At 40.7% G+C, this 10,105-nt stretch overlaps 1 pseudogene across 1 annotated transcript; it reads left to right on the forward strand.

Moving 5' to 3' along the window:
• Positions 1 to 1,739: 1,739 nt before the first annotated feature.
• LOC108298771 lies at positions 1,740 to 2,869 on the forward strand (annotated as a pseudogene). The gene is made up of 2 exons (XR_001822689.2): positions 1,740 to 2,069; positions 2,152 to 2,869. The product of XR_001822689.2 is annotated as an immunoglobulin heavy variable 1-3-like (transcript).
• The last annotated feature ends 7,236 nt before the right edge of the window (positions 2,870 to 10,105 follow it).

Below are 10,105 nucleotides of genomic sequence, written 5' to 3' on the forward strand. Positions count from 1 at the left end.
AGAACTGGCAAAGACTATGATGAAAATGGTAGAAGCAATTTAACCAAAATCAAAATTAACAAATGAACGTAAATAAACTGAAGACCTTCTGCATAGCAAAAGATACTATCAACAGAGTAAAGAGACAACCTATAGAATGGGAAATAAAATATCTGAAACATATACACCTGCAAAGGTCTAATATTTAAAACATAGATGGAACTTAAGCACACAAGGAAAAAAAAAGTGGCCAAAGGACATAAAAAGGCACTTTAAAAAAAGACCAACATGTGGCCAATAAGAAGTAAAATGCTGAATATCACTGTCATTAGAGAAATACATATCAAAACCACAGTGAGGTACCATCTCACATCAGTCAGAATGGCTAATCTTAAAAAATAAAATAACATGCTGCTAAGGTCGCAGGAAGAAAGAAAACATTTACACACTTCTGGTGAGAATATAAATTAGTTCAACCACTGTGGAAATCACTGTGTTTGTCCCTCAAATAACGTAAAACAGAAGTTTAATTTGACTCAATAATTCTACAACTAGACACATACCTAAAGGAATATAAACATGTAGGTTCATCGCAGCACTATTCACAATAGCATAGACGTGGAATTTACCTAAATGCTCATCACTGGCAGGATAGATAGAGAAAAATGTGGTGCACATAACCGTGGACTACTATGCAGCTAAGAAAGAATTAAATTACGTCCCTTGAAAAAACATAATGAGACTGGAGCTCATTACTCTTAGCACACTAATGCAGGAACAGAAAAAAAAAGCATACTATATGTTCTCACTTATTTGTGGAAAATAAGTAATGAGAAATATTCTCTCAGGGCCTGAGTCTTCCTTATTCAAAAAATCATTCTAAATTAACTGTTCAACAAGTTGCCAATATGCCTTTAAATATCCTATTTTATATGGACCACTTATATCACTGAATAAGGCAATGAGAACTATATTTTAAAGTGGGGTTATAGGATAATAAATATCTTAATAGTAAGAATATGAAGGAAATGGATGGTTTTATTAACTCAATAGGTACATAACTCTGGGAGACACTATATCCCAATGGATAAGATATTCAGATTTCAGAGCCAGGTAAGGGTTCTTACATAGTGCGTGTGACTGGGCAGTGGTGGATTCCAGATTGTGGCAGGTGCACAGACAAAGAGGATCAGAAATCAATATGTAAAGCTGATGATCTGTGGCTATGAATGAAAAGTATGTAAATACTCCAAATAATTCTATTTAATGGAGTTTGAAATAAAAGCCAAACTTATTCAAAACACAAATTACTTGGTAATTATTTGGGGACCTATGGACTTATCAAGAAATTCAGTTTCCTGTTTATATTTCAATCCCTGATTCCTACCGTCAATGGGAGGGAAAATTCAGAACCCATCACACATTACAGGGCAAATCTGTTAACCAGAGTCTTTCCATTGAAGGGCCTGGGAGCTCAGGGCTCTCAGGCAGGTGCTGGGGGCCCTGTCTTGGGAGTGCCCAGCAGATCTCAGAACTGTCAGTGGGCACTGATGGACACTCATGTGGATAACCATTGGCCACTTTTCAGTGTTAACAGTGAGCTCTGACTGTTGCTAATAGGACCAGGAGGAAGTCAAGGTCCCTGCTCAATGTCAGAGACAGTGATGGTCCCAGATATAATCCAGGTAATCTCTACGCCAATAAAATGCGGGTTCACAGTGAGGAGCACATCCTGGGGTGGGGCTTGTTCTTCAGTGGGAAGAGTGCTGTCCACAGAAAGCTTAGACATAAGGCAGGGGATGCATTTCCTCAGGCAGGATTAGGGCTTGGTCTCTCAGCATCCCACTCTTGTATGGCTGAGGTGGCATCTGTGTTTTCCTTCTCATCCTAGATCAGGCTTTAAGCTGTGAAATACAGTGCCTCATGAATATGCAAATGACCTGAGGTCTTCTGAGATAAATATAGATATGTTAGTTCCCTGAAAGCATTACCCAACAACCACATCCCTCCTCTGAAGAAGCCCCAGTGGGCAGAGCTCATCACCATGGACTGGACCTGGAGGATCCTCTTCTTGGTGGCAGCAGCTACAGGTAAGGTGCTTCCTAGTCCCAAAGGTGAGGAAGGGATCCTGGTTCAAAGAGGATTTTATTCACTCCTGTCTTCTCTCCACAGGTGCCCAGTCCCAGGTGCAGCTGGTGCAGTCGGGCTGAGGTGAAGAAGCCTGGGTCCTCAGTGAAGGTCTCCTGCAAGGCTTCTGGATACACCTTCACCAGCTATATTATGCACTGGGTGCGACAGGCCCCTGGACAAGGGCTCGAGTGGATGGGATCGATCTACCCTGGTAATGGTAACACAAAGTACGAGCAGAAGTTCCAGGGCAGAGTCACCATGACCGGCGACACATCCACAAGCACGGCCTACATGGAGCTGAGCAGCCTGAGATCAGAAGACACCGCCGTGTATTACTGTGTGAGAGACACAGTGTGAAAACCACATCCTGAGAATGTCAGAAACCCCAGGGAGGGGGCAGCTGTGCTGAGCTGAGGAGATGGCAGGGGTTACCAGGTTTAAGGCTGTTTACAAAATGGGTTCTTTATTTGAGAGAAAAGAACAGTGGAAACAAGTGCACAGTCCAATTTTAAGAGAAATATTCCATTCAAGAGTCATCACATAAGCCAGATTCACAGAGTGGGAAAGGCCACACTTAATACAGTTGATGCAGACATTCCATGAAGGTGCTACTTTGAACGTGTTTTCAAATTAGATGAATCAATTATCTGCAGCAAGGTTATTTGATTATGTGGTAAGACTAAGTCTGATTCTTAAAAAGTGGCTAAAATTTCTTTCAAATGTTCCTATCACTCCTTATCATAAAATTTATTTTAGAGCAGTTTTAGGATTACAATGAAATTGCATGGAGGGTTTGAGAATTCCCATGAATCCCTGCCCTACACAGGCAGAGCCTTCTCCACTATGACCATCCTACACCAGTGTCACAAATAACTTACAGTGGATGAATTTGCAAGGACACTTGGCTCTTTTTCTGTTGATCTCCTAATATAACAAGTCTAAATATCTCGGAGCACCACAGGATTTTACAGTGGCTTTCTAGAAATGATATTAGTTAGAGGGAAAGTGGGTGAGTCTATTACATTTTGAACTTTTTCCTCCAAAATCCACAAAATATATATTGATTTAGAGCTTATGTTACTTCTTACAATGCCCCTTCCCAGGGAGTAGGATTTTTAAGCTTTTAGAGGCAGGTTCATGTCTCTGAAAGACCAGCAAGTTCTGGTGAATCCTATAATGGACACCCTTGAATGAGAATTGGAGACCCTGGCAATGAGAGACTCCATATGTAATGCCCTAGAGGTGGGTTAGATACACTGGAAGTTCTTGGGTGATGGTTCTGAATAAGGTGGTTCATGCAGCAAATGCAACACATGCATGGGACCCAGGCAGGAACAGAAGCTTCCCTTTACAAAGTGGGTGGGCACCTGGAAGAAGCCCTCACAGGGGTGGGCACTGGTAAACCTTGCTGACTGCACATCAGCCAGACTCATGATAACGCTTCATCTTACAGGGAAAGAGCAGCACTGAGGTCATAGGTTATGAAAATGTTTGTCGTCTTCCAGCTGAGCAAGTCCATCTGCTTGCCTGTGGGTGTCACCCCCATGGCAGGTGCACTCTGGGAGATGACAAGACGCACAAAAACATCCTCCCACTAATTACACAGTACCACACAATCAGAACCAACCTGTGCTCCAGAAAGGGATACTTGGACGTGGAAACAAACAGAGCTTAAAGGTTTTCTCACCTGGTGAATATACTGCCCAAAACCGCACTTTGCAGGAAGATTAGCTCAGAGATATTTACCAAGTGACTGTAGGGTGATGGTGGATGAGGCGTCCTGACAGCCTCAGGGCTGCACATGAGGAGGGCTCCTTTCCCATGCAGCCTTTTCCTCCAGGACCTGCACCAGGAGCTCAAGAAGGATCAGGTAGAATTCTGAGAACATCCTACTGCGGTGCTGCCTAAAGAGGAAGAATAAACTATGAAAAATACAACTAAGTAAAGTTTGTGCATTTGTTCATGAAAACCGTCTTTCTGAAAGCTTGAAAAAGTCTTGAAATACCCCCGATTAGCTGAGGACAAACATTTAAACCCTCCTTCCACAGGGAGTCCCAGCAGGCTGGGTGTGTCCTTCAATGGATGATCTTCCCCAGCCCCTTCCTCTTCCCAGCTCATCCCTGGCGCTCTGTGTGAAAAGTTATCTTCCGTGGAATTTGGTCGATGATGTGAGGTCTTCAATTTTCTCATCTTCTGTGTGGTCATGTTATTTTCCGCATCTGAGGTTTAAGAACTCACCTGCATGCAGCACATGGCAGCCTAAATTTCTTGTGGACAAAACAGTAACAAAGGCACCCACCAGTGTCGAGCATCCCATGTTGCCGACAGTGACCACCAGGGGTCAACGTCCTCTTCACAATCCTGGGTCAGAGTATCATTAGCAACTTCCCAGAAGAATCAGCGTAAAAAGCACTTGTTCCAATTTCCATGCAGATATAACCCATCTATTTTTTTTGAAGAAATAGAAAGAGCTGAATGCTGAATACACTGAAGGTCTGCTGGTGTTGCAAGTTTGTGATTTTATCACTTTCTAATTTCTGATCTGTGCAGATCACTCTACAGATTTTTCTCATTGGTGTGACCAGCCTTCTGGATGTCAAATATAATTGACTTTCTTCATATAAAAGTCAACACAGCTCCTCATGGCTTCAGTGCTCACTGACTACTCTAAACTTACACAACGTGTTTCTTTCTTAGTTTCATTTTCTGGTATCTGTACTTGGCATCTTCACCATGCCCATTTTATGTTTCTTTTACAGGTAATTGATTGTGAATTTTAAGATTTACAGTTGCATATGTTAATGAAATAAACAGTCAATAGCTTAGAATAAAAAAGTATGCAAAAGTAAATGCAGTAATATTTAATATAAGAAAGGCAGCAGATGAAAGCTGGGGAAATCTATTCTGCTGCATAGGAAGGCATGCAGTCCTCATAGTACGATGATCTTCTGCAGTTTAATTGATCCTGCTACGCAAGTGATAGAATCCTCTCTCTTTATGTTAGAGCTTTCCCTAACATGTACAATAAAGACTGAGCACAGACACTGAGACGTTGAGCACCACCTGCAGAGGTCTCTCCTGCAGACCCGGACAGCGACGGATGACTGAAATACACTCTTACACCCAGTACAGTGATTTGAGTGGGCTAGGGGTGGTCGTCTGCTGCTTTCAGAAGGTGATTGCAGCTAACAGACCACTGCTCACTGGTCCTCCTCACATTTAATCAGTATATATTTAATAACTGAGGCTCTAAGTCAACATGCTTGTCGATAAACAACATAATTAAAAGAGTGATTTTACGAATGATAAAAGGTCTTAGTTCTGGGGCCCAGAAGAAACACCATTAATGGGTAATTCCCGTTAGACTGACCTGTGAGAGGGTCATCCAGCACAAAGTTTACATGAGTAAACAAATTCAAGTAGGGACAAAGGAATGTGGTGTAAACAGAATTAACTGGGGAAGCTTTTATTATTCCTAATCTTCACTCTATGACCTAAAGGTCTAACATAAGAACGGGCTGCCTTCAGCCAGTTCCATAAGCTAATAAAAACCTTTCAGCCTACCAAAAGATATCTTATATACTACCCCTAGTATTTCTCTTAATACTTTGCCCACCACCCCAAGTGAATCCCAGTAGATACCTCCAAGCAGACTGACATAGAACCTCTCATCAACTGCCTGAGCTGATAGTGGTAGATATCACATTTGTCTAACAAAGTAATTACATCCTGTAAGGATACCCACCAGTCCTATGGAGACAATTTGAAAAATTTAGTCAAGGTTCAAACCTGATAGGTACTAAATTATACTTAGAAGAATTAAATCTTACCTTCGTATGTATGTTTTCCTTAATCATAGAGAAGCTACTCGTGTGAATTTCCAAGTTACTGAATATCTTATTCCCTAGAATGAGACACTGCGTAATGTGCTCTGACAGGAGGGAATGTGGCTATAGTTACAAGACAGGAGATTTGAACACCGGAACATGAGTGTGAGATGCAGCAGTTCTTTCTCCTTCACATGTGCCCGGAAACAAAGACCCCAGTAGAACAATGGAAGGGTTAAGTCTCCATAATCTGATATGAGATCTTCATCAGGTATTCCACTGTTTATAGTAGGAAATTTAATCTCTAATGAAGGTTTATTTTGGGGATAAAGCTATTCTCCAGGATACTTAAATGCCCCAAAACAGAAAGCACCACTGTGCCCAGTGGCCAGGAGCTACAACACCTGGGTCTGGAAACCAGTGGACAGAAATATCAGCTTCTCTTACCACAAGTATGATGAAAATTTCAAGGATGGTTCTTTCCTTCTCCCTAATCATAGGCTGCCATGCACTGGAGGTCCCGGTACATAAGGAAAAATGTGTCTGCAGTGGGTGCAGAATTAGTGTCATAAAATAGTTGTGCTGCTGTGGTCCTCACACTGTTGGACCAGCTGACCAAGAAAGTGCTGTGAGACCTGCAGTGTTCACTGATTTCTATTATATTTGAGGCTACATTCGCAGCTACCAAGGGAAAGAGAGACAAGTAACTCTGCCCTTGGTAGAGTCTATGGGTCTATTTTTTTTTCCTCCAAAGTGAGGTTAAAAAACAAAACACTCATCAACTAAAATTCGGATGATTATCAAGTGATCAAGGACAACAGCCACTCAGTGTTTCAGGGTGTTTTCACCCAAAGTCACACAACATGTGAGAACCTGAACTCTGGAGTCCGGGCATCTCTGAGGAGATTCTGGATAGTATCCCTTTGTTAGATGGGTAGATTGCAAAAATGTTTTCCCATTCTGTTAGTTGCCAATTCACTCTAATGATAGTTTCTTTTGCTGTGAAGAAGCTCTTAAGTATAACTAGATCCCATTTGTTTATCTTGGTGTTTACCATTCAGGACATAGGCATGGACAAGTACTTCATGACTAACACACCAAAAGCAATGGCACTAACTTATTAAACATGCTTCTCTATTTGCTTTAAATTTCCTGACAGGAAATCCATATGCTTTTCTTTTTTTTTTCATTCATGCCAGTCTCTGGACCTTTATGTTTTCCCTCTGCTTGGACAATGTTCCCTGTTTCTTCATTTTTCTTGACTGTCTTTGCTGCTATGTGTTCACCATAACAAACAGCTCTGAGATCATCAAAACAAAGGGCCCCTTCAAAGGGCCCCACTCTTCAAAGACTAGGTTCATAGAAACCACCCCAACAATTACCCCAGTCAGCAATTGTGGATCTCTCAAAACTTCATAATTGCATCAGAATATTCAAACTTCTGTCTCTGTTTTTAGCGGGTGCCATGTTTAGAGAATGTTGGGTTGTGCCAGGGCTCCCAAGTAGGGGGGGCAGAAACTATTTACCCTAGCAGCCTCCCGAATAGGTGAACCATTGGACACAGTTATATTATTGAAGTATAATTCATCAAAATAATATTATTTCAATTACTCATCTAACATTGAAATGTTATAATTTCTCATTCGGGTGTCTCTGGAGTTTATATTTTGAATATTTAGGTAAAATTACAACTAGTATAAAGCTGCCTCTTTGGCAAAATGATCTGCTATAGAATTTTCATTTTCCGTGTATCTCTTTTTGCAGTTAAATCTAAGTTTATATTAGTCATGTATCTAGAATACAGAAATATGTCTTAAAGTTCCTTCGTTTTTTAAAAAGTGTATAAGTTTTCCAGAAGATGTGAGAACGTTTTTTTACTTATAAAATACCTTATTACACATTGCTGAATAGCTACTCTTTATCTCTCTCCAGTCACATTATATTAAGCAAAGAGAAACCAAAAAATATCATCCACACTATGCTTAGAAATCCCCACAGCTAAATTTTTAAGTGTCATTTATAATTCTAATTTTTTCTGTTGCAACCTAATTAACAGAATCTATAATAAAGTACACATATTTTCTAGTATCCAATACCATGTTTGTGACAGAAACAAAGCAGGTGTGTTCTCTGAAAAGTCATCATCTGAGGCCTGAAATGAGGGGGACACACAGGTACTGTTCTGGTTTCTAAGGGTGGGGACAGAAATAGTGATAACAATACAGAACAGCACTGGCTCCTAACTAAAAGGTTCCAGGTATATTTAATGCTGCAATTCTATATTAACACCTTGTTCAAATTAAGCTCAGAGGAAGGGGCCACATCCTAGGTCTCACAGGGAGGAGAAATGGAGCTGTGCTCTGCTCTCCACACTACTCATAACATCCCAGGCAGAATTCCAGGTTCCACTGAGGCATGGCATCCAGAAGGCAGCTCTCAGGGGATGATCTTAAGGACCTGCTTCCTGGGGCAAGGTGCTTCCTTTTCTCAATTGTGCACTAACTCCTTCTGCAAGCTATGGAGTGAGCACTTGTATTGTCACGATTTATACAGGTTCTCTCCACTAATATGGCAAAAAATGTTTATTGAATTTTTAATTTCATTTTCTCTGAAAAACACTGCATTGGCAGAAAGGAATAAACTGTATTTCTTATCTTCCCACACAACCAAAGATTCCTGAAGACAGAGCTGATGTGGTGTTCTCATAGGTGGATCTCTGCTCCTCAGAGGTGGCCTTGGTCTTCAAGTTTCAGCAACTCTGGGAAACCAAGGACAGCTCCATCCTTTACTCCCTGCTCTGCAACTCACCTGAGAATGGCTTTCTCATTGGAATGTCTCATGTTTAAAAAATAAGAGTCCCTCTTTCAGGTTTAAGTATCCAGATGCACCTACTGTATCTAGCCCAGGATTGGAGATACTTTGCAGAACACAACATCACCTGAGACATGACCAGTCACATTGTTTTACTTCAACAATTTCAGCATCCTCAGAAGAGAATTAAAATTGTTGAGACTTTTTCATAAACATGGTGCCATATCTTTTCTCCATTTTCTTGCCTGTTCATTTATGCCAGAATAGGTGTCAGTTATATGTAATAAGATTAGAATTCTACGATCTTTGATTGTATTTTTGGTTTATGCTCCAAGATGTAGATTATAAAATTTACCACCCTCATTTTTATGTCAAAAGAATTCTGCATAATCTGAATCTCAATATTTTTGGAATCTATTAAGTAACTGAAATTGTAAAAAAAAAATAATACCACTCAAAAACCAGTAGAGATGGACATGTCCCGAATGGCAACTGACACTTGCTTAACTGGAACAGAAGCTGCAGAAGCCACAAGCTGTTGAGGTCACCTATATGGTAAGCACTATAGACATCTGAAAGACAGATGTGGACTTGGTAAATATGACAGTTCCAGAGGGTCTTGTCATTCTAAGTTTTCTGAACTTTCTAACCAGAAACCTCTATATTCTAAAAAATACAATCCAAATACATTTTCTATGTGTCAGATTGGAGATGATTAATTACTGAGAAACATACCAGGAGCCTTCTTCAAAAGCTTCTACAAGGAAGGACTTTTCCAGAACCTTATCCTATGTGAAGGAAAACAAATGTCTCATTCTTAATTTCTCTGTCATTCTTTCATTATTATACAAATGCGTAAAGTAAACCAATAGGGTAAGATGAAAGTAAATAATCCAGGAACACTGCAATCACAACAGGTAGAGGTGGCCAAAAATGAGCTATTCCCCTGGAGATGCCTGGTCAAGGTCACAGCCCAGAAGAGGAAGCCGATTGAGTCTCTAGGTTTCCAATGTCAGAACAGGCTGTGCTAACACTCACTGCACAATCCATTCTAACCAGGATGATGGCTCTGGATCAAAGATGAAAGTGTGGAAATGCACAGACTCTATCTGAGGACGACACAGGGAAACTAAAAGACAATGACAGAGAGTAAGAAGAGGACAGTAGGGCAACATGAAACCTCTGACATCACCATTTTTAAGATCAAGCTCTTGAAAACTCCCTCATTGACCTCTACTTCTTTTATCATGGGTCCTTTGCTGAGTTCCTAGCTGAGAAAGTGAAAATAACAACCTGTATGCTCTTCCCAAGTCTCCACTTGCTTCCTGTTTGCTTTAGATCTCTAAGGGAAAAAATTC

The sequence above is a fragment of the Cebus imitator genome, unplaced genomic scaffold (assembly GCF_001604975.1).
Source record: "Cebus imitator isolate Cc_AM_T3 unplaced genomic scaffold, Cebus_imitator-1.0 Scaffold1075, whole genome shotgun sequence".
Lineage (NCBI taxonomy): Eukaryota > Metazoa > Chordata > Mammalia > Primates > Cebidae > Cebus > Cebus imitator.